The 25,753-nt window shown below is 42.4% G+C and overlaps 1 pseudogene; it reads left to right on the top strand.

Annotated features, from left to right (window-relative positions):
- The window catches only part of LOC116577784, a 56,624-nt pseudogene extending 31,134 nt beyond the window's left edge, over positions 1-25,490 (top strand).
- Positions 25,491-25,753: the final 263 nt, after the last annotated feature.

Genomic DNA, 25,753 nt, shown 5'->3' with positions numbered 1-25,753 from the left:
ATAATGATTGGGACACTCTTTGCTTTTTTTCGCTATGTTGACATATGCACTAATGATACAGAAGCAATGACATGCAAACTGCTGGTGCCTTAAAATGCATCAAGGTAGTGGCACCCAAATGCACTCTGATTTTTCATATCTCTTACCACCACACAGTAGTGGTACCAAGGAATGTCTTTAAGGAAGCAGTAAAAGTTACTATTTCTCTTTGAAAATCGCAACCTTAAGTAGCTTGTGGGCATAAAGCACTTTTGGTGCACATTGGAGTAGTTCTTTTAAGGAAAAGCATTTTCATGATTGTTTCATGATTGCAAGTTGAACTCACCCCGTTTTTCATGGAAACACCATTTTTTCATGGGAGAACAGCTGACGGGCTATCAGTTGTGGGCATTGGGCAGCCATTTTGTTGAGAACAGTTGAACGAAGTCTGCCATTCCTAGAAAACAAGTGACATAAAATTTGAGCTCTTGAGCAAAAATTAGAATTTTTGAAAATATACTCACCATATTCACCACTGTGATCTTGACAGCTTCTTTTATGCCTTGACGGCCACTTCTATTAAGATTTGCGGTGATATTTTGTTATGGATGTGACTTTTTGATACTGTGTGATATGTTAACATTTGGAATACCTGCATATACTCATTCAAAATGCCAAATGTTTAAAAATCCTGCATGGATAAAAAAAAATCTAGTCCAAGCACAAGATACCTTCCAAAGGATTAGAGCCTAGTATAAAACAAAATTTCATTGGCATGGTTTCAGATTCCACATTGCAGTGATTCTTTTAGATCATCCAGGAGTCCAATGGCTGAGTTTTGGTGTAGTCTCCAAGACAAGCATCACAAAAATCTGAAAAGGCTACCAAAATATTCCTCCCTTTTCTGGCTACATGTCTGTGTAAGGCTGGATTTTCTCTAGGCATGTCCCCCAATATATGTGCTATAGAAAAGATTGAATACACCAACAATTCTGAGAATCCCAACTACTGAGCCAGACATTAAGAGATTTTAAAAATGTAAAACAGTGTCATGCTTCTCATGAATTTATTTTGTTTGGAAAATATAATTAATTTTCATAATCTTACATTACATGTAATAAGTTTATTCTTCTTAATGAATTCTTAATTACCAGTTTTTTTCAGTTTTAGCTTCTCATACAGTAAGTTTCAATAGATTCAAGTTTTATAAATAAAAACTCTGGGATAGGGGTGCCTGGTTGGCTCAGTCATTTAAGCATCTGTCTCTTGATTTCAGCTCAGCTCATGATCTCATGGTCATGAGATCAGGCCCTGTGTTGGTCTCTGTGCTGGGTGTGGAACCTGCTTAAGATTCTCTCTTTTCCTCTGCCCCTCCACCCCCAATCCCCTCTCTCTTCCTCTCTTAAAAAAAAAAATTCTGGGATATTCAGTAATTTTAAGTGTATAAAGGGAACCAAAAACAAACAAAAAAACAAAATAGTTGGTATGGTATACATTACCTTTGTTAAAACAAGATGAAAATAATATTTTCAGTTTGTTTGCTGCTGATATGACTTAGGGAATTCTGAAAGGATATCTTAGAAACTAAAAATAGTGGTAACCTTTGGAGTAGGACTGAGGGAGTGTCGAGAAGTAGGCAGACGGAATATAAGGATGGGAGGGAGACTTCACGCCATATAACTTTATACATTTTCTATTTGTTCCATGTGATTATATTACATATTTTTAAAAGTTCTACTCCCTGACATGTTGTTAGGAAATTTTAGAAAATAGGAGAGCCCAGAACCTGCCAGAGAGGGAGTCATTTATTTTTCTTTTCAGATCTGCAGTGGTACCAAGGGTCAACACCAGCCCACTGGGCTTCCTCCGGCTGGGATCCTGCTCCCTGGTGCCTGCAGACACAGTGCAGACAGTTGGACGAAGACTCTCCACTGGGTCTTCCAGGCCTTACTCACCTTCCCCTTTGGGTAAGGAGAATGGAACTGTTGTTTTCACCTTTTTTCCACTGTAGCAGATCTGATATGACACTGTCTTTAGGAGCAGTGGCTCATGATGGCAGTGAGTTTCAGCTGATGGGGAGCCATATCGTACCCCGCCCACTCTCTACCTTCTCCCCGGCCCATGTCAGCATCCCCAGATACGTTTGTCTTTGTTGGGACCGCTGTTGGAAATGTAAAATGGATCTCATGGATAAAAAGTATCTCCACTGGGTTTGGGCTCCAAACACACAAAATCAGAAACCCTAGATAATAATTGCATGAAATTCCTACCCTACTGACCTCTCAGATTTGTAAGGATTAAGAGACACTCTTGTGTACAGCAGCACTGGCTTGGGTCCCCGGGGGACCTTCCAGCTCCGGGAGGAAGATGGCGGCAGCTTCAGCCTAGGTCTTTCCACCTCGCCTGGGAAGTCTGCAGGACACAAGGGGGGAAACCGCACAAGCAGCCCCACAGCCCAGGCAACAAAACCCCAAACAAACAGGAAAACGAACCTAAAACCACAGTTTTCATGAACTGAGAGACAAAATGCTCCAACTTCAGAAAACATGCAAGACAGGCCAAAGCAGCTGAGACTGCAGAATCTGAGGGAGACAGCACCGGTGTCGTGGGGCAGAGTGGGGTCAGGGGCAGAGAGGGCCCCAGGGCAGCAGGTCACAAACTGGGCCCCCCATATAAATAGATATGTATTTTTTTACTTCTTAAAGATAAATTTTTATACCCCTGTAAAGGGCTCCACTCTTGGGCAAAACTGCTGAGGTAGGAGTAGGGAACATGAAGAAATTCCAAGAGGAGGCCGAGGGAGAAGGATTGAAGTATGCCCAGGAGCCCTGATTCAAAAAAACCCACCATAATGATAGTTTTTAAAAATGTGTATCACCATGCCTATTGCAGTAGTTCTGAAGCTGCTGTTTAGCTGAAAAATCTTCCTGAACAAAATCCTGGCCCTCCCTCACCCCCTCAAGCAGTTCCTGAGGCACCTCAGAGTCTCCCCAGACAAGGGCCAAGTCTTGTCCTTGCCCTCCAGGAAAAGGCCCCTCCTCGGGATTTAACCTTTGTTTGCCTGTGTAACCCCCCGGTTACAGACCTATGTCTCCTGTCTAATTCATCTCACTGAGCTTTCCCAGCTCTTCCTCTGGTTGGTTTGGGCTCTCAGAGGTGGATGCAGAGAAGGGAGCTGCAGAGACGTGCCAAAACGACGGGGGAGGCGCCTGGGATAGGTGCGGTGGGGGCAGGGAAAGGAGGGCTCTGGGGGAGCACCTTCAGACCTCCTTGTAGCCCTGACCCCTGTGAGGGAGATAGGGAGGTAGGAGGAGTGGGCAGGGGAGCCTTGACTAGAGTGAATTAATTCTAAGAACATTTTAGCCAGGCCCCAGGAGTGTCCCCAAGCACTTGATGGTCCAAATTTCCTGACCTGCTTGAACCAGCCTGAATGAGTGCCACGTCCACGTGCAGGTGTTGGCTGCGAGCAGCCTGGCGGAGCAAGGCTTAGGACGGGCAGCAGGAGCTTGGTGGGTGCAGAGCGACAGCAGCTGGGCCACCTGCTTGCTGCGCGGTCCACTGGCTGGGCCCCCTGCAGCTCCACAGCCTCCAACACCGCCAGCTCCTTCCTTCTCGGTCTGAAGTGACCTACCGGTTGCAGGCATCAGTTTGTTCCCGTGGCTTGCTTTCCTGCCACCCTTGTTTCAAGGCCTATTCTGCGGTTCTTTAGACCATTGTGTGCCCAGCACCCCGCACCCCGCACGCTGGTCAGAAAGTGCCCGCTGAAATAAAGCTTTGCTCATCCGGCTTTGCCGACTGTCATGTACTGTATAATTGGTGCGTGTCTTACCTGCTCCTTCTGGCACTGGTTTTGAATCACCTCTCGTTCCTTTCCCCATTTCCCTGCTCACAGTTGGGACCATTCCGGAGCAGCTGAGTCAGTGCTGCTGTGGACATCCTCAGGCTCACAAATCCAGGAGTAGAAACTCATCAGGTAGGAGATCTGTTTGGCATATTAATTTTAATCCTGTTATAAGTGGATTTGAGTTATGTTTTTCTAGTCTTACCAAAGGAATATAACTGATATGAAATATTCTATCTGTTGTCCTACTTTCTAGGATCTTGGTTTAATATGCTTTAGCATATCATATAGTTAATCAAATATCTCCTTTAGGTATCTTTTCTCTTGGGAATTAATTAACTGAGCTAAATTTTGATCATTGTCACATAGATAATAAAAACCAATCTAGGGGCACCTGGGTGGCTCAGTTGGTTTCTGCCTTCGGCTCAGGTCGTGATCCCAGGGTCCTGGGATTGAGCTCTCTGTTTTTTCCCTGCTCGGCAGGAAGCCTGCTTCTCCCTCTCCCATCTCCCACCTACCCTCCTGGCTTGTGTTCCCTCTCTCACTGTCTCTCTCTCTCTCTCTGTCGAGTAAATAATAAAATCTTAAAAAAATAAATAAATAAAGGAAAGAAAACCAATCTAGAAAATGAAATTTTATTCCTTTGATTAATACTGTTCTTGATAACAGCTGCTAGTTAGCATGAGATAAACAAGAAATATAATTTATTTGCTTTAATATAAAATATATAAAAGATACGTGCCGCTTCCAGTCGGCGACGGCAACGAGAGAATTAGGCACAAACAAGTCAGCTGCAAAAGACTGGGAGCACGGGACAACAGTCGAAAAGGACTGCTGCCTCGAGCAACTCCACAGTCTCACTTTTATTAGATAGAAAACAATAGCCAACAGAAGGATTGATGAAGGTCACACGTTAGTCACGTCTTGCAGGTCAGCAAGGCGGAGGGTAATGTTTATAGTTAACCAAGCACATTCAAAGGACTCATCTAACTAAGAACGAGCACTTCTGGGAAGAGAAAGGAGCGATCACGAAAAGGGGAAGCAGGCGGTTTTCTTTCCACCCTGAGCTGACCGGGCGTACCCGGGTGCTCGGCTTCCCTGAAGCAGGCGGCATTCCGCCCTGGGCCGGCCAGGCGTTCCCAGCTGCCCAGCTTCTGTGAAGGGGCGGCATTTCGCCCTGAGCGAGCCAGGCATCCCCAGCTGCACAGCTTCACGGTGGTACATCGTCCTTCTCCCCAAAGACCTGTTGTCAGTATCAGTGTTTCTTAAGGCCATATCTAAATGTGCTTGGCAACTAGTAAAATCCTCCAGGGGTTACAGTTTAAGTAACAAATTGTTCAGGGGCAGCAGCAATACGTGCAAATCACACTTTTATTAGTCAAATTTTAATGTGAATTTGAGGAGTTGGCTAATTAAAGGAATCCTGTGTCACTGAGAGAAGCACTTTTTCTTAGTTTTTCAGTTTTTCACATTTTGTGTTTCCCTAAAAATAAATCTTAGATAACTTTCTCCAGATTTATAACATTCTGCTACTAATTTTATTTATTTCTATGTGCATATTTATGCATATATACATGTACACAAACACAGAGATGGCAGAACCCAATTCTGAAAGATTAAATACCAGATTTAGGATGAGATTAGGCTATTGGTCATTCTGTATTTAAACTGCCTGTGCTGCCCTGATGTCCACCTAAAGATATCTTCTCTTGTTGGTTTGATAATTTCCCAGCACTGACAGATCTAGAAATAAGGAACGATGTTCATAATGGAAAGTATACTTTATTTTATAATATTTACTTTTTATTTTTTTATTTGTCAGAGAAAGAGAGAGCACAAGCAGGCTAGAAGCGGTCAGTAGCAAAAGCTCCAATTTCCTTTTTGGGAAGATTATGGTTATAGGTCCGTACCTATAAATTACTGGTGGTAGTTTGGCTTGCAACAAACTCCAAAGAATTTGTAACTGGGCTTAGTAGACCTGAAGTTGGCAACAAGGTCTGTGCGGGGCAGTCCTCTTGCCATTCCAGCCATTCACCATATCAGGACCCTGTTTCTCTCGGGCTCTTACTGCAGTGTCCCCTGAGGAGGCAAGAGTTCCTGTGGATGAGGGTTTTCTCTGTGGAGAACAGGGACGCTTTAGGTTACAAATGAATTTCATTCATGAGACTAATAAAAATAATTAAATTATCTATATATGCTTGTGATTTTTAGACAAGTAAAATAAAATCCCAGAGAAGTGTATTATCTAATCAGATAAAGGGTTCTTCTGGATTGGTTTGAAAAGTTTCTTTTAGCTTCTAGGTGAGAAAAGAGAGTAATACATTGATCTCCCCAAGTGTGCATTCACATAAAAAGTAGAAATCATTTGGTTTCGGTTCAACAGAGGTTTTCGTAGTTTTGGGATTTTTTTTTAAGATTTTATTTATTTATTTGAGAGAGAGGGAGAGAGAACATGAGCGGAGAGAGGTAAGTAAGAGAAGAAGACTCCCTGCCGAGCAGGGAGTCCGATGTGGGACCCGATCCTGGGACTCCAGTGTTATGACCTGAGCTGAAGGCAGTCGCTTAACCAACGGAGGCACCCAGGCACCCAGGTTTTTGTAGTTTTTATTGACATTGATCATTTATGATGTGGTTCTCTTGTGCTAATTAGAGTTATCTGCTAGCTGCTACTAAGAGTGGCTAACGTACCCACCACCATTACCACCTATTCCCAAAATCATCTCTTGCCAAATACACAATTTTTAAAATAGCTCCTGAAGAACTTGACATTCATTAGACTTCCCATTTCGAGTCCTCTGACTTCTTCAGTGTTTGCCTGCGCTCTGGGTTAACCTGCGTGTGTGTCTATGGCAGGTTCCCCAGTGCCACCGGCTCTGTCACCACAGCCTTTCCTGTCGGGCGCTAGGCTGCAGAGCACTCCGACCCTCACCGACATCTACCAGAACAAGCAGAAACTCAGAAAGCAGCACTCGGACCCCGTGTGCCCGTCCCACGCCGGGGCTGGGTACAGCTACTCACCTCAGCCCAGTCGGCCCGGCAGCCTCGGAACCTCTCCCACCAAGCACACGGGGTCCTCTCCTCGCAGTTCGGACTGGTTCTTTAAAACTCCTTTACCAACCATCATTGGCTCTCCCACTAAGGTGTGTTCATTAAGCTCCTTAGTCAGCATGACGACTTTGTTCAGTTAACGTTCGTTACGTGGAGCACGGGGGGCCGTGTGGTGAGCTCAGGTCCTGCAGCAGACCACCAGAGAGACTGGAGCAGAGAAGTCCGTTGCTCATATGTCTTGGCAGAAGTACCTGGCATGCCTCAAGAAGCTACACAGGGACGCCCAGGCAGGTGCAGACAGAGACAGGACCCGGGGCACATGCCTTTATTAGGGTCCAGGATGGAGGACTTCGGGGTTCCTGAGCTAAAGCAGAATTGGTCAGTTTGAGCCAAAAAAATGGGATTCTAGTAAGCTCCACAGGAGTCTTTGTGTGTGCAGCATCCAAGGGGAAAGCCTGGGGGATGGGTGAGACTAGACCACCAGGGGTATTGGAGGAGTCATCTCCAGACTTTAAATGTACTTGTGACCACAGTATGCTCTCGAAGGCCTGAACTGGCGTGTGGGGCCAGTGTCCGTTTAAGGCCCTGCAGCTGCATGGGCACATGGAGTGACGCGGAGTCTGCAGTGCTGTGGGGTAGCTTAGCTGAGCTGGAGACAGTAGTCCCCTTTTCCCCCCGGGATATGCTCCAAGACCCTCCGCAGTTGACTGAAACCACAGACAGTACGATAAAGTTTAATTTATAAGTTAGGCATGGTGAGAGATTAATAACCATAACTGTTAATAAAATAGAACAGTTATAATAGGCCACAGTGAAAGTTAAGTGAATGTGGTCTCTCTCTCTCTCAAAATACACCCAAAATATATATAATATATAATAGTCATGGGGCAGTTTGTTTTTTAAGATTTCATTTATTGGGGCACCTGGGTGTCTCAGTCGGTTAAGCATCTGCCTTCCACTCAGGTCATGATCCCGGGGTCCTGGGATCAAGCCCACATCAGGCTCCCTCCTCAGCGGGGAGCCTGCTTCTCCCTCTCCCTCTGCCTGCCATTCTGCCCCCGTGTGATTGCTGTCAAATAAATAAAATCTTTAAAAAAATTATTTATTGGAGAGAGAGAGAAAGCACAACTGATGGCAGGAGGGGCACAGGGAGAGGGAGAAGCAGAGGATGTGAGGTGGCAGCAGGCCTGCGTGGGGAGATGAAGTGAGGGAGTGACGTAGGCATGTGACCCAGTGTTAGGCTACCACTGACCTTCTGACAGTGTATCAGAAGGAGGATCACCTGCTTCCCGACCAGGGTTGGCCACAGAACGTGAAGCCACGATGGGGGCTATTGTGCTTGATAAAAAAAGATTCATAGTGATATTGAATTCCTACCATTTAAGGAGGACTTGCCGTGAGCCAGGCACAGTCTAAGTACTTCATGCCGAATGCTTTTTATACATGATCCCACTGATTCCCGAAGAAAGGAAGTTGAGGCTAGAGAGAACGAGTGAACTGTCCACGGCCGCAGAGGCTGTCAGTGGAAGAGTCAGGATATGAATCGAGGTCTGACTTAGGTCTGACAATTCTGAATGCTGCACGCGATGTAGTAACCAGCTTGCATGTGTTTCCTCAGACCACGGCTCCTTTCAAAATACCTAAAACGCAAGCGCCTTCCAACCTGCTAGCCTTGGTGACTCGCCACGGGCCCTCTTGAAGGGCAGACTAAAGACGGGAGTGACCCACGGGAGTGCCCTCATTGTCTCCTAGCTCAAGGCGGTGAGAGGCAGAAGCCTGAGCAGCAGAACAAAGCAGTGTTTGGCAGGTAAAAGACACCGTTTCCTCCCAGCCTTCAGTGTGAAAACTGCAATAGTACATATATGTCTACAATAAAGACAGACCAGACCAAATTAGTTTAGTAGCTGGTCTATGCCACTTGGGTAATGATATGAACTGTATACATTTAGAATCTCTGAAAACCACAGGTGCTTCCTGTGACTGAATACAGAGTCCTCACTGAATTTCCTGAATGTTCTCTGTCTGCTTTTTGTTTGTTTGGGTTATTGAAATACGTCTCTGCCCTGAATTGTCTGGTATCTATTTTTTTGTCTCCTTATTCTCTGACTTCCCTTTAACCCTTTTGTGGCTTGGCTTAAATCTCCCTTATTATTTTAAATACTGGGATTTTTACAGTATACTTTCCAGGGATGCCTGGGTGACCTCTGTCTTCAGCTCGGGTCATGATCCCAGGGTCCTGGAATCCAGCACCACATTGGGCTCCTTGCTCAGCAGGGAGTCTGCTTCTCCCTCTGCCTCTGCCTGCTTGTGCTATCTCTTTGTGCTATCTCTGACAAATTAATTAATTAATTAATTAATTAATTAAAGTATACTTTCCATTATGAACATCGTTCCTTCTTTCTAGATCTGTCAGTGCTGGGAAATTATCAGACCAACAAGCAAAGATACCTTTAGGTGGACATCAGGGCAGCACGGACAGTTTAAATACAGAATGACCCATGGATATAGGTAAGAAAATGGGGTAATTTGCTAGTATGTGCATTGGTTTACTGTTATTGCTGCCACAGATTAGCACAAGTGTGCTGTTTTTAAAACAACACAAACATAGCGTTGTACAGTTTCAGAGGTCAGAGGCCTGCAGTGGGTTTCTCTGGGCTAAAATCAGTATATTGACAAGGCTGCATTCCTTCTGGAGGCTGTAGGGGAGAATGCATTTCCTAGGCTTTTCCAGCATCTAGAGACTGCCCTCATTCCTCAGCTTGGGGTCCCCTTCCATCTTGAAAGCCAACGATGGCCGGTCTAGACTCCGACCTCCTGCCTCCCTATTCTACATTTAATGGACCCTTGTGATTATGTTGGACCCGCTGGATAATCTAGGATAATCTCTTTATGTTTAAGCCAGTTCCATCTGCAACTTTAATTACTTTCTGCCATGTAATGTAGCCTATTTACAGGTTCCTGACGTTAGTCCATGGACATCTTTGGCAGGGTTGGAGGGCGGGAGAAAGTAATTGTTTTATATATCTGCTTCTGCTGACTGTTCACACACTTCCTGAGATTTCCTGAGATTTCTTCACACACTTCCTGAGATTTCTTCACCCACTCCCTGCCACTTCATCTTTTTTCTTAGCACACCAAGACAGATGCTTGTGGGGTGTCTTAATCACCACCAGTTATGAGTTAGGAGGAATTCTGACCCAAGATTGATTTTTATTGGTGGGGTAATACTGACCAAAGTTAGCTTAAATACACTTGTACTCTTGAGCATTTCTTCTACAGTGAGTGAGTAGATCCTATAAAAAATACCATAGGTCACGAGATCCCCTAGGCATTTTCATAGTTGTTTCAGGGACTGTTACATCTACAGATCCACAACTAGATTACTTGGATTACTGCTTGTCAAAAAATAAAACAAAGGGCAGGTTGTGGACCATAACCCAGACTTATTTAAACAAACTTTCAGGGAATGGATTCTGGGAATCAGTACTTTTAATAAACTCCTGGGTTCCTGAGTGGCTCAGTTGGTTAAGTGTCTGCCTTCAGCTCATATGATGCTCCCAGGGTCCTGGGATCGAGCCCCACATTGGGCTCCCCACTTCTCCCTCTCCGACTGCCGCTCCCCACCCCCACTCATGCTCTCTCAAATAAATAAATAAAATCTCAAAAAAAACCTCTCCCCATTATTATTATATACACCTAAATTTGGGATTCACCATTGTAATCTTTTCTCATTTTCTCTATAATTTTTTATTGACTCTCCCATTAGCATCCAAAGAAGGAAATAATCTGGACCATCAAATATCTGATTGAACATGGTTTCTAATCCAAAGAGACTACTCCACTCTTTTCTTGCTTGCATGGTTTCTGAAGAGAAGTCCAATGTAATTCTTACTCTTGTTCTTCTATAGGTGAGGTGCTATTTCTTTGGCTTCTTTCAAGATTTTTTCCTTGTCTTTGATTCTGTGCAGTTTGATATATGTCTAGGTGTAGTTTTTTTGGTATTCATCCTGGTTGGTGTTCTCTGAGCTTCCTGGATATGTGGTTTGGTTCTGTCAGTAATTTTGGAAAATTCTCGATCGTTACAACTACAAATATTTCTTCTGTTCCTTTCTCTCTCTCTTCTCCTCTGATATTCCCTTTACATATATGCTATACTTTTGTAGCTGTCCCACAGTTCTTGACTATTCCGTCTTTGTTTTCATTTTTCTTTGTATTTGCTTTCCAGTTTTGGAAGTTGATATTGGCTCATCTTCAAGCTAACTGTTTCTTTCCTGAGCCATGTCCATCTACTGGGGAGCTCATCAAATGCATTATTCATTTCTGTTTCAGTGATTTTGATTTATAATATTTCCTTTTGATTCTTTTGTGGAGTTTCCATTCTCTCTGCTTATGTTACCAATCTCTTCTTACATGTTGTTTACTTTTCCCTAATGAGCCCTTAGCATATTAACCATATTTATTTTAAAATTTTAGTCTGATAATTCCAGTCTGTGCTGTATGTGAGTCTGGTTATGAAGATCGCTCTGTTTCATCAAACTATTTTTACCATTAAGTATATCTTTTAATTTTTTTTTGAAAGCCTGACCTGATATATTGGATAGCAGGAATTGAATTAAATATCACGAGTTTTTTTTGTTTTCCTGGCTAGAAGTTAGGCTGTGCTTAGTGTTCGTTGTAGCTGTAGGTGTCAGGCTAAACCTCTCTGTGTTCTTTTTGGGTTTTCCTAGATCCCTCTTCTTAAATAACATCTGACACCCTTGCCCAACTCTGTATTCTTTCCTGAGAGTTTTGTATCTTAGCTCTTACATGTAGACCTGTGATCCATTTTAACTGAATTTCTTGTGGATGATGTGATGTAGGGGTCCGACTTCATTCTTTTGTGTGTAGATTTTCAGTGGTGCCAGCACCGTTTATTACAAAGATTATTTTTTCTTCCATGTTGCATTGTTTTGTTAACCTTGTCAGAAAAATATGTCAACTATAAATGTGTTTATTTTTGGATCCTAATTCTATTTCACCATGTCTTTTATTATGTTGGTACCATACTGCCTTGATTATTATACCATTATAGTAACCAAGGAAATGAGAGTCCTTTGTTCTTCATTTTCAAGATTGTTTTGGTTATTCTGGGTCCTTGAGTTTCCATTGTGAAATGGAAATTTTATGAAGTAAAATTTTTCTCTGGACTGCTAAGTTGCTTTCACATACGAAAATCAGTTAATGTAATACATAATACTCAATATGCTAGAAATAGAATTTATTCACATGATAAAGAACATCTATGAAAAATGTACAACTAACATCATATTTAAAGGCGGAAGATTGAATATTTTCCCTCTAAGATCATGAAACAGACAAAGATACCCATTCTCACCACTTCTATTCTGCATTGTATCAGAGGCTCTAACCAGGGCAGTGGAGCAAAAACAAAAAACAAAACACCCAGCTTGGAAAGGAAGAAGTAAAACTACCTCTCTTCACAGATGACATGATTTTGTATGTAAAAAATCCTAAGTAATCCACTAAAAAATTCTTCGAACTAATAAATTCAGCAGCATTGCAGAGTACAAGATCAGTACCCAAAAATCCACTGTATTTCTTATACACTGGCAAGAAACGATCTGAAAGTGACATTAAGAAAACAATTCTGTGTAAGATACCATCAGAAATAACAAAATACTTAAGATCAAATTTATACTTGTAAACTATGAAACTTTGGTTCTGGAAACTATAAAACACTGATGAGATAAATTAAAGAAGACATAAATAAATGGAAAGAAACCCTGTATATATAGATCAGAAGACTTAATATTGTTAAGTTGACCGTAGTTTCCAAATTGAGCTGTAGACTGAATGAAACCTTTGTATGGGACACATGATTTTCCTCTTACTGCTCCGAAGGTTGTGTCCTAGTCTTTGGTTTTTATGGTTTTACTGTGATGTTTCTGGGTGTGGCTCTCTTTGAGTTTATCTTCCGTTGAGTTTGTTGAGCTTCCTGGATATACAGATTAATGTTTTTCATCAGACTTGAGAAATTTTCAGCCATTATTTATTTGGATATTCTTTTCTGCTTTTTTCTGCCTCTCTTCTCCTCCTGGCACCCCTAGCATGCATATAATACACATTATGCATAGGTACACTTAGTGGTGTCTCCTAGTTCTTTTGAGGCTCTCTTTTCGCTCTGTGCTGCACATTGTACAGTCTCTATCGATTTATCTTCAAGTTGAAGATAATTCACATGTGCTGTTGAACCCCTGTAGTGAATTTTTAATTTCAGTTATTGTTCTTTTTAACTCCTGAATTTGCACTTGGTTCTTTTTTATAATCTCTCTCTTTAATGATAGTCTCTATTTGATGAGACATTATGATCATACTTTACTTAAATTTTTTTTCTTATTTGAGTATAGTTGACATACAAGTTCACATTAGTTTTAGGTGTACGACATAGTGATTCAGTATCTCTATACATTACGCTGTGCTCGCCGAAAGGGTAGATGCCATCTGTTCCCAGACATCACTATCATAGTATCATTGCCTGTATTCCCTGTGCTGTACCTTTTATTCCCACATCTTACTCATTTCTTAACTGCAAGCCTGTATCTTCTACTCCTCTTACCCATTTTGCCTTTTTACCCTCACCTCCCCTTCCCTCTGGCAACCATCTGTTTGTTCTCTGTATTTATAGGTTTAATTCTGCTTTTTGTTTTTTTATTTTGTTTTTCCAGTTCCACATGTGAGTGAAATCACACGGTATTTGTCTTTTTCAGTCTGAGTTATTTCACTTGGGCATAATACCCTCTAGGTCCATCCATGTTGTCACAAAGGGCAAGATTCCATCCCTTTTTAAGGCTGTGTAATATTCCACTGTATAAATAAAACACCTACACCACATCTTCTTTATCCATTCATCTGTTGATGGACAGTTAGGTTGCTTCCATTTCTTTGCTATTGTAAATAATGCTGCATTGAACATAAGGGTGCACATACCCAGGTGTCCTTAAGTGGTTGTTTCTTAAAGAAAGAATTTTTACCACAGTGCCTCTGTGATGCAGTTAGTTAAGTATCTGACTTTTGGTTTCGGCTCAGTTGTAATCTCAGGATCGTGAGATCGAGCCCCATGTTGGGCTCCCTGCTCAGTGCCAAGTCTGCTTAAGACTCTCTCTCACCCCCTACTCCCCACTCTCTTTCTTAAATGAATAAGAAAATTAATTTTCACCACTTACAGTTGTTTCACTGAGAAGCAGGTCTCTGATGCTGCTCACACTTAACACTGCCATTCTGAAAGTCATCATTCTGTGTGCTGTTTTCCAGAAGTCAGTCACTACGAGTTGGAACAGTTTTGGAATTAGCTTGTTTGAAAAACCGTATTATGTATCATCCCCTTTTACAAATTAAATTTATAGGGTTTGTAAGTTCTGCATGAATATTTGTTGTAATTTAAGTCCAAGTTTGTGTGTATGAAACCAGATTTTTCTCCTTAAACAACATTTAGGCATAAAATGCATCTTTGATCATTTTTATCCTCTTTTTCTCTTCTCTTTTCCACATGAACTTTACTATCATCATTCGAAATCACAGATTTCTCTTTCTAATCATGAAGTCTCCATTTCTGAAAATAAAAACTGCTGATAATAGGAAAAACTAATTCCTTAAAAGAAATGGGTCATTGTCTCTTAAAATACATCCATGACCATATTTAAATACACAAATACCTACAAATAGATACTGTTTAACTAATTTCCACTTATAGTTCATGGCTTCCTAGAAGATTTTTATAATCTCTCTGTTCTGTTAATTAGATGCTTCAAGTTTGTTATCCTCTGTTCTGGATAAGATGGACACTGATGGTAGGTTTTTTTCTGTATCTGGTTTTAAATTTGTGATTTGTGTTGTTAACTCCCACCTCCATTCTGTGTTCTCAGAAATGTAATGTTTTTGAGATGCTTGAGTATGAAAAGGCTTTGGACAACTTTTATTGATTCTGTGTGGTTTGGTGGAGAAGGACTTTCCACCTTCCCTTCCTTTAACCCACACCAGCCCATCAGGGCCCCTGACATTGGGTCCACTCCCATTTCTTCCTGACAGATGTATGGCTGCAATTCCAAGGCCCACATGTACTTTGACTCAACTTTCTCTGGCTCTTACACCGTGGAGAGTCCTAATCTCCCTTCATCTTTCCCTCATATTTTTATCCTAAGTTCTTGGTTTCCACTTTTTCGAATGATCCTTAACAGGTGTGACAGCAGCTCATGTCCCTTAGAAGTCTATGAAGTGACTCTGAGTAGGCGGATTTGGTGTAAGGAAGGTTCACAGATGAGAAGAGAGTACTATAAAGTACTACTAATGCAGACCTGTGTTGACTTTCTGATGTTAAGAGTAATAAGTACCTAATGTAAAAAAGCCCCCAGAAACCCAACTATAAAAGTAATGTAACCCCACACCCAAATCGAAACACCGTGGAAGCAATGTAACTTTGTGTGAACTTTTTGCTGTAGCCCCTGCAGGAGCTTGTGGTGGTGGACTGGCACCTCCTATAGGAACAGCAGCAAGTTCCAGAGCTGTCCTGTTCACTGTAGGATCTCCTCCACACAGTGTCACGGCCCCCACTTATACCCAATGGTCCTTCGAACAAAAACAACCTCAGGTGAAGAATTGTCTTATTATCATTTTGGCTTGTGTTTGGAGTGTAGTGTTCTGTCGATGACTTGATGATGCGACTCGGGCGAGCCCCTCAGCCTCTCTGGACTTCAGTTTCCTTACCAGTGACATTGAGATTATCACTTTCTTGACCTTAGAGGGGTTATAAGACATAAATGGTATGTTATTTGTAGGGGGGGAAACTTTGTAATCTAAGAGCACTGCATGTTGATAACACTGTATTATAGCGGTATAATGTACCTGTGACTTTTCCATGATGAAGGAGTGGCGCATCTGCAGTGCTCATTGTGTCTTTATATTAAAGGCGTATTTCAGTACCTCTGGTAATTTTTTTGAAATAGTAGATGGTTGTTTATCTTTTACTTTTGTTCTTAGAAACTTAAGTTTCGCCTTTTTTCATACTTCGGGTCCTAATCTTTGCAGTTAGCCCTAGCTGCATTTAGATAGGCCAGTAGATTGGTTTTATCATCCATTCTCTATAAATAGGTTATTAATACCCCAAATTAAGGAAGTATTCAGCTTGTACTGGAAATGAGTTATCATTTAGCATTGTCGTCTGTATTATACCTTATGTCCTTTAAATTCTCTTCTGCTACGTAAGTCATCAATCAAAATGTCGGGAGATTTATAAGCAAAAGAATTATAAACAGGTAACCAGAGAGGAAGTAGAGCCAATAATCTTGTTCTTCAGATTATTGAAAGTATTAAATAATAGTAAAATGTCATTTTCAGAAAGTGACATTTTATACCTGTTAGCTAAGCCAGCACTAGAAGATGGAAGTGCCCACCGTTGCTGAGGTGTGGTGGGGTCTGTGTGCTCACACCTGGGGTCGAAAGTAGTGCTGCAGTTGTCACAAGAGCTGTGAAGATGTAACATTTGACCTGTGGTAACCCCATTCCTGTTTATAATACCACTTCGGAGTGCTTATCACAAATGAATCATCCAAAAGAAGGGAAAACTTTGGGTTTCATTACAGTGTTATCTGTGGCTTAAAGAACCAGAAATAGTGTAAATCCTCCAGACAGTCATCACATACAGACATCTAGGGAACTGCTGGGCCTCTGCTGTGTTTTATGATGAGGAGGACTATGGAGCAATGGGGAGAAATGTATATGCTATAAACTTGTTTAAAACAAGCCATGTAGGGGTGCCTGGGGGGCTCAGTCAGTGAAGCGGCCGCCTTCAGCTCAGGTATTGATCTTGGAACCCCAGGAAGGAGCCCTGCATCCAGCTCCCTGGTCAGTGGGGAATCCGCCTCTCCCTCTGCCCCTCCCCCTGCTCTTGATCTCTCTCTCTCTCTTTCTCTCTCTCTCTCTCTCTCTCTCTCTGGCTTGCTTGCTCACACTCGAATCAATAAATAAAATCTTAAAAAAAAAAAACTAGCCATGATGATGTCGACGAAATAGATATATAAACAAGGAATAAAGGTGACCTCAGAGAAATAAAACCTCTTCATAGGCTCCAGTAGGGGGTCCGTGACTGTTGCTGGGCTGGTGTCAGGGGCGGGCGCAGCCCACCTGCCCACATGCTCACGGTCCTGTCCCCTTGCAGCCGGCTGCAGCAGCCCCAAGGGCTCCCTGTGCTCCGCCAGTAGCTGCGTGTGTGTGGGCTCCCCACCGGGGCCCGGTTGGGGGGCTTCCCCTCCGGGAGCCGAGGCTGCTCCCAGCCTGAGATACATGACTTATGGTGCTTCACCCCCCAGCCTGGAGGGGCTCGTCACCTTCGAAGCCCTGGAGCTGCCAGAGGAGATGCTGATGGAGGTGAGAAGAGCCGCCGAGGGTGTTCTAGCCACGGGAGGAGAGCAGACTGCTCCCAAAAGTGCCTTTTTCTTTTTGTTTTTGTTGTTGTTGTTTTTCTTTTCTTTACCTTGCCTTGTCTTTTCTATTTGAAAACCACTGCTGACATGCTTTCAGAATAATGTGGACAGTGACACTCATCCAGAACAAGCTTTGGTTGATAGGAAGTGACAGATACAGATTTTTCATCTGAAGTTTAGTTTCTTTCCATCAATAGGACTTGGAAAGCATAATCTTGGTCCTGAAACTAGAACTTTTTTATTTTCAGTGTTTGCTTTTCTTTATAACATAAAAATGACACACTTAGGCTTAAGAAGTAATTAAGCATAATTAGATGTGTCACTAACATGGAGAAATAACCCTAGCAGGCAGAGGCTCGCATTGGTAGACCAGCCCCTGCCCTCCTGAAGCCAGTTTGCAGGGAGACCCACATCAGAATCCTGTGAACACAGACTGAGAACAGGCGAGGATCATTCAGTGACTGCAATGGCTATGTCAGTTCAGTTCCTCAGTCCTGCCTCCAGGACAGCATTCAGGAGCCCACACTGTGTCCTCCCACTGGTCACAGTGCTGACTTGGCTTGCATTTTCGTTAAAACGATCAGTTCTCCAGATGAACAGAGAACAGATACTCTCTCCATGCTGGGCCTCTAGCATTTCTATTCTGTGTGAATGTCTATTCCTTCACATAGAAGTTATAAAGTGGTGCATGCAAAATATATCAGTGATTTCCTAGTGAATTTAGTCATAATTTTGAACATATGTTTAACCCAGGGCTAAAATTGGAAAAGCAGTTGTCAGAGTATTTTTAATCAAATTAGACACAAATTGTTTTCCAGTACATTTAACGGTATATTAGAATAAATAGTGCTATGTGCATGTATATGTATACATATATATGTAAGAGAGGAGGAAGACCTTCACAAGTTAATTGGTTTATTTCTCCTTTCTCGAGGAAATGATTCTCATCCTTTTTTAATCATAAAAGGAGAATGAGAAGCTTAGTCTTATTTGAGATTTCAAGAAACTTTTATAGCTAAAAACACATCTCGAAACAACACTAATTTTAGACTACCCATTTTCAATGCACGCTATTATGTCTACACTTACTCCCCTCTTTAACTAACTGGACAGCTAACCAAGATTTAAAGCTTTGGTGTCAGGAATCACTGTGAACTGAAAACCCACTGGAAATTAAAATAAAGCATCTCTCAAACTATAAGTCAGTAGAATTTGCAGAACTGTCTAGAAGTGTGGTTTGAATAACCTTACAATCCTGATATTTGTTTTGTCATGTTTTGTCTCAGATATTGATTTGTTTTTGTTGTTGTCGTTATTGTTTCTAGTAAAAGCATATGACCTCATCTTTGAAACTTAATTTTGTGGCTGCTCTCATCCATACACACAAACACATGCACACACCCACACACCCATATTGTGTTTCACCTGTGCTTATTTTCCTACTAGTTTTGGAGAATTTAAAAATTGTAGTCTGTTCTATTCATTCTGATGTCCATAAGTATAAAAACACAATAGCTTCAGCCATGGTGTATATACAGAAACAAGTATGCTGGTCTTCTTAGTTTCTAAGCTTCTAAGATAAATTGGCTTTGCCACAGAGAGAACACACAGACACCTTATGCCACCTCAACGTGATGCTGATGTTCACAGAGTGCGTACTGGACCTGACCGCTGTGCAGGGCGGCCACCCAGAGTTGTGCACAGCCGCTGTCTCCTTGTACCAGATCCAGGAGAGTGTGGTCGTGGACTAGATCAGCCAGCTGAGCAAAGACTGGGGGTATGTGCCCCCTTTGTCATTTGCTTCCAAATTCTCCATGCTTTCTGTAAATTCGTGTCTGAGATGGAGGTCCTGTCAGACACTAGAGATTGTGTCTCATGAAAAGCTTCAAGGGAGCTCTTGGTTATGTCACTGGCCTAGATTCCACTTGTGAGCCAAGGCTCAAAAATTGTGCAGCCTTAGTATTGCCTCTTCCTTGTGACTTATATTGTTGAAGGTATTTGATGATGAAGAAGTTGTATTGGTTCTTGAGTCTTTTCAAACATGCTTTTTTCTGTGCTGAAACTTTTTCCTTCAGGAGTTATTTGTGCATTAAAAATGTCAAGGAGGGGGCGCCTGGGTGGCTCAGTGGGTTAAGCCTCTGCCTTCGGCGCAAGTCATGGTCTCGGGGTCCTGGGATGGAGCCCCACATCGGGCTCTCTGCCTGTCTCTCTGCCTACTTGTGATCTCTCTATCTCTCTCTATTAAATAAATAATTTTTTTTTTTAATGTCAAGGAGGATGATATTCCTTTAAAAATGCTCTTTGGTGACCCAGTGGTAGAGGGCGGAGTGCGGCGCGTTGGCTCGCAGCATAACACTCTCTACCTTCCTTCCGGCGCAGGCGCGTGGAGCAGCTGGTCTTATACATGAAAGCCGCACAGCTCTTAGCAGCCTCTCTGCATCTCGCCAAAGCCCAGATCAAGTCCGGGAAGCTGAGCCCGTCCACGGCTGTGAAACAAGGGAGGCGTGCGACAGTACCCGCGCCGACGCCCGCGACCTCGCGCCGCCCTCTTCCCCTTTACTTGGAGAGAGAATTTGATGCGGAGTCTGTGCTAGAAAAAACTCTTAGATGGGCAAAGATGCTGACTTTTCTGGGTTGTGCTCTTGCCATTTAATTGATACAGAGAACAGCCAAAATGACTTTCTTTATTCTCAACTTTTCCTTAACTGGAAGAGAACCCATGAAAGAACCTGATTTCTGGTCATTTTTTCCCCCAAGGATGATTTAGTGCTACTTTCCTTAAATTGGCAGAAAAGGTACATGTCACTGTGACTTTATTTTTATTTTGGGAGGAAAATTAAAATTAGTTCTCATCTCAACTTCTTTCCAGTTGTCAAAAATCTGAATGAATGATACAAATTCTGCATCACCATGTGCAAGAAACTTACAAAAAAGCTGAATCGCTTCTTTTCTGACAGAGATTTACCGATGAAATCAACAACGTGACTACAAAGAAACTCATCTATACTTGTGCTGTAGAAATGGTAACCCTTTTAAATATTGAATATTATATAGGCCAATCTTCTGAGTTGAATACCTACTTGGCATTTTCTCTTTATTATTTTTTAAAAGATATATTTATTTTGAGAGAGCACACTAGTGGGAGGGGCAGAGAGAATTTCAAGCAGACTCTGTGCTGGGCACAGAGCCTGATGCAGGACGCAGTCTCAGGACCCTGAGATCACAGCCTGAGGCGAAACCAAGAGTCAAAGGCTTAACCAACTGCACCACCCAGGCGCCCTTTGATGTTATCCTTTTAAAAAAAGTTCCTGCCCTTAACAATTCCCAAGCCCCAAATATTGTGACTCCTTCTTAATGACAGAGGTAATTGGATGTCATTAGCCCAAGTAACACATGAAGTGACATTGGCTACCACACATGGTGACATTTTATTGTACCTCTTAAAAATTGCTCACATTAGGCACAGTCTAATCTTTTTATACTTTGCATCTAAAGGCTTTGGCTAGATCTGCATTTTCTGCATTTTCTACTGTTTCAGAAATTTTGGAATAAAAATTAGGAGAAATCCTGCTGTTCACCAGCGCATGTGCCCTGACTCTGCTTACTGACCCTATCTGAGTAAAGACGCAAAGTAAAATCTGCTTTTCCAACTGTGTTGTTGTACTATTGGAAATATTGTTTCTGTCTCATGGAGGGGAAATTGCTCTGAAGTAGAGATGAAATTAGGGACTGTTAAAGAAGTGATTAAGTGGGGAGAATTATTGACCAATCTTATTTTCTCCCACCTCCCCTCCAAATTGGTCCACTTGGAATTGTACTGTTATATTACCCCTGGCCTCATTTTGAAAACCATTATCAAGTCATAGGAAAATAACTTTGGAATATAAACTGTTGATAAAAATAACAGATATTATTTTGCTCTAAACTGTTGCTATGAATAATATGCATTCTGTCACTCTGTACTGAATTAAGATTTCATATGGTATTTGATTTTTAGAAGTTTGCCAGGAAAAATGTTCTCTCCAAAGCAGTTTGGTGCTCCCTTCTTTTCTGATAATAAGAGCAGTCAGTGGAGCTTGAGTAAGTTTGCCCAGGCTGCACAGCAAACTCACTTATACTAGCACTATCTTTAGTTCATTTTTTCTTCTTCCTTTTCAGAATGAACTTTTGGTAGCCAATTTTTTTTAATTGTAAGTGGCCTTAAAGTATTGTTTGGAAGACACAGACGATATCGGCAAATACATTAGGATACTGGGTTAATGACAGTCCTGGCATTTCATGATTAAAGAGAATGTTGAAGAACAAAATTCAGCCAAGTAAAACTGGAGGTGGAACTGTCCTTGTTAAATGACTCACGAGTCAGGCAGCATCCCACCTAGCAAGCAGTGGGGACCTCTGCTGGGCTCAATAAAACAAAGGTTTTTAAAAGGGAGGGAGGGGTCATAAAAAAGAAGAATGGAATTTATTAGTCAGGAGTGCATCGTTCAGGCAAAGTTGCCCTCCTAAGGGGAAGCAGAAGGTGCCCGTTGGCTAGGAAATGCCGTGTTGACTGGGTAACGTCACATTCCTGAGTGACCGAGACTGAGTTCAGGTTGGGCATTAAGTTCTGGTTTGCTGACTCACCCTAAGTGATGCCATCTGGGCCCTCATTTCAAAATACTGTTGGGAAAACTTCTGAAATACTCACAACCTGTGAATACTTCTGCTGTCCCTTCTTTCTGGAAAGCTCCTCCCACCTGGCCATCTCCTGCTCCTCCTCCAGACTCAGCCTAAACACCACTTCCTGGAGGCTTTCCCTGATCTTCTCTTCATCCATGGTTGCGTTAGACTCACCCAGCATGTATCCCCTACCATTCCGGGGCTCCCTCTCTAGTAACACGTATCCCTTGGCCTTAGAATGCCATGTTTCCCAGCCCCGCGCATCCCTCTAGACGGTGCGCTCTCCTTCCCCATGTGCACAGTGCTAGGAACATAGGAAGGTGCTCAGCACACATCTCTGAGCGAATGAATGACTACACCCGAAAATGCGTTGAGTAAAGCAAGCTAAGAGATGACTTTTAACATCACTTAACTATCTTTTATTACAAAATGTACTTTTTTTCAAAGATTTTATTTATTTATTTGACAGACAGAGATCACAAGTAGGCAGAGAGAGGAGGAAGCAGGCTCCCTGCTGAGCAGAGAGCCCAACGTGGGGCTCCATCCCAGGACCCTGGGATCACAAGCTGAGGCGAAGGCAGAGGTTTAACCCACGGAGCCACCCAGGCGCCCCATTATTATTACAAAATGTACTTTAATGAAGTGTCAGGCTGCGCTAGTGTGAAAGCGTATGTTTAAAAGAAACTTCTTAATGCAGTCCTAGAAGAGCCAGTTCAGGAGTGTAAGTTCTGCTAGTCCTTCGTCTGAGTCCGAGATAATGTGAGAGTGCAGAGGAACTCTTTCATCAAGAAACTCCCATTTTATTTTGCCTATCTGAAGAATTTTTGAGTTTTATATAGTTGGGTAGATTATATCATTTTGTCAAAATGTGTTAATTTTAGATAGATGCCATTAAAAGCTGCATTGCCCAGATGGATTCGTATTTTCTGGGAAAAGTTGAGACTCTTCTCATTTCTGCCGACTTGGCTTCAGGTTCAGTCTGCCGCCCTGGATGAGATGTTTCAGCAGACCAAAGACATCGTTTATTGCTACCATAAGGCAGCCCTTCTTCTGGAAGGCCTCACTAAGATTCCCCAGGAACCTGCTGACATCGAAAATGTACACAAATGTAAGTCGACTTAGAAGACAGACAACCCAGTTGTCTCCTACAGGTGCAGCAGGAGGAGTGAGCAGAGTTCGGCACCATACGGCCTGGGTTTGGATCTTGGCTTCGGGCTGATCCCTTACCCTTCCCATGGTCTGTTTCTTCTTCTGAAAGATGAGAGAGTTGTTCGAGGGCTCAAGATAATGCATGTGAAGTCCTTGTGACTTCGGATTTTCACACTGCATGACCGTATTGGCAGATGCGTGTTTGTGTATGTAGAGAGCTTTGGTTTTATTGTTAATAATAAAGGCAACTGTTCTAAGCCTTGTGAGCTTATTGGTGACTGAAGACTTTTATGAAGACTCCAGGGTAGATGTGGGATAGACAGCAGAGTGGAGATTGATAGGCTGCCGGGTGATGGTATCATTTATCAGAAAGAAGCCCTGGGTTTTGAGGAGGGGATGGTGGGCCCTTCGGAGTGTACGTGCTCATACCACACAGCCTCGAAGGGATGCCAGTTCTGAAATGACTTGCAGTTGGGAGCAAGCTGGCCATTCAGACCTAAATGTCCTGTGTTTTATGTACCAGCCTCAGTTTTGCCACTGCACGTCACTGAGCTGGAAATTACATCCAAACAATTATCAGGCAGAAGGAAGACAAAATACTCAAATGACCAACTTTGGGCCAAAGAAAGGTCAGGGGCAAGGGTGCACGTGGAGAATTAATGGTGATGGGTTTGGGGTTTTTCCCCCATTAGTTCTTCTTGCTTTGGTTTTGACAATAGACATGATTTTCATTATGAATTTATTTTATTTCTAGATAAAACTAGTATTGAAAGAAGATTGTCAGCACTCTGTTGTAGCTCTGCAACCCTGTGAGCAGCCGCAGGCTCGTCCCTGGACCAGCGGTGGGACTGAGGAGAGAGGTTTGGGATGACAGTTTGGGTTCTGTTTCCCCAGCCCCAGGAAACCCTAGTCTCCCACCTGGCAACTACCAAAGAACAAGCGTGACTTCAAAAAGGAAAACCACCCAAAAAAACTACAGACTTGTAGGAAATCTGCCTTATTGGAGGCATCAGCCCTTCCCTTTTCTGTGTAGAAGCAGAAGCAGAATATTCCACTTGGCTCTCAGTTTGGACGGGATCAATAAATGGACCTTAGAAATAGAATGATCGGTGCAGTTATTCCTAAGGATAATTAAGAACGGAACAAAGTAGGTGGCTCTGTACTCAGTTCACCAGGGCAGTGTGCGAAATTCCACACGTTTACTGAGGTATAAAGTAAAAAAAATAATAATAATAAAATAAAATAAAAATTGACATCTCATCCAGGCAGTGTGATAACTGGGGTCTGTTTGTCTGAACCTGAGCACGCATCCGTCGACAGCCCAGGAAGAGCGAGCTCGAGAACGAGCTGAGAGAAGGCTCTTGGCAGAAGTGGTGAACTCTTCCATTTGATCGAATATGGACACATGTTCATCTTCCAAACTCTTTCATATTGCACTAATTTATTAAAACAACTGTGTATTGGATTTTGCAATTTAAAACTAACTGAGGCACAATGGACTTGTTTAGAATATTTTTCTTGATTATGTTATATACACACACCCTTTCCAGAATTCACATGTAACTTCTAGTGGACTTTTAAATGGTAAAAACTTGTGTTCGTGTGAACCTTTGCATTTTTTTAACCTATCCATCTACACATACAGATTTTCTCAGTGGCGTTTTTGAGTTGCTGGCCATTTGCTTTTGGTTGTATTTTTTATTGTGCATGCGGAGTGTGCATCGATGCCTGTGATCTCTAGGTTTACTAAAGGCTAGGTTTATTTGGGCAGTATTAGAGAAAAATACCAACTCGGGATCCTCTCAAGAATTTTAATAGGGCCAAAACAAGGTTGGTGACCTAAAGGCTTGTTGGTGATGTGGAGTTTCTCCATGAAGTTAGTGACAAATGAGATTTGTCTTCTCTTAGGAAGACGGGTGGCTCTTTGCAGCCTAACGTGCATGGTTCATGTCCATCCTGACGGTCCACCAACGGCTGGTCACGGAGAACGTGGGCAGGTCACATCCCTCCAGAAATGGTTCCTGCATCATGTATGGTTTCGTTTCATTTCCGCATCTGCTTGAATACTTGAATAAACCATTCTCCAGTTTTGATCCTTTTATTTTTACCCTTTTAGGTAACATAACCCAAACTCTGACAAATTGCACAGAAGCTCTTTGGCATTAATCTAATTTTAGGATACTGATGCAGACAGACAAAAACATGGTTTTTCCTTTACTTTGATGAAGTAATGTAATTTTTACCTTATTTATCTGTATGAAATTCCAGCAGTTAATTTGAACATTTATTTATACAATGTTTGTATTTTTAGGTCTTTAATACAGTGTTTCTACCTCTCATTTGTAACTGCATGCATTATTCTCGAAACTAGGTAAAACTCACAGAATCATTGTATAATAGCCTTTTTATTCTTGCGTGTACAGATGTATATTAAGGTAAAATAAAACTGAAAGTGTTTCTAGGGTAAAGCTGGGTCCATATTACATGGCTTGTCAAGCCAGCTCCTTCCTCTGTGAGTCTGGAGGCTTGGGCATCAAAGTCCTTTGTCTTGCCCCAATATTTCGGATGCTTGGTGACTGTCCCACCCACTGCCACGCTCGGA

This window comes from Mustela erminea, chromosome 18, assembly GCF_009829155.1.
Source record: "Mustela erminea isolate mMusErm1 chromosome 18, mMusErm1.Pri, whole genome shotgun sequence".
NCBI classification, from domain to species: Eukaryota; Metazoa; Chordata; class Mammalia; order Carnivora; family Mustelidae; genus Mustela; species Mustela erminea.
Note: the sequence above shows the minus strand (reverse complement) of the source record. Positions and strands in the feature narration are given on the sequence as shown.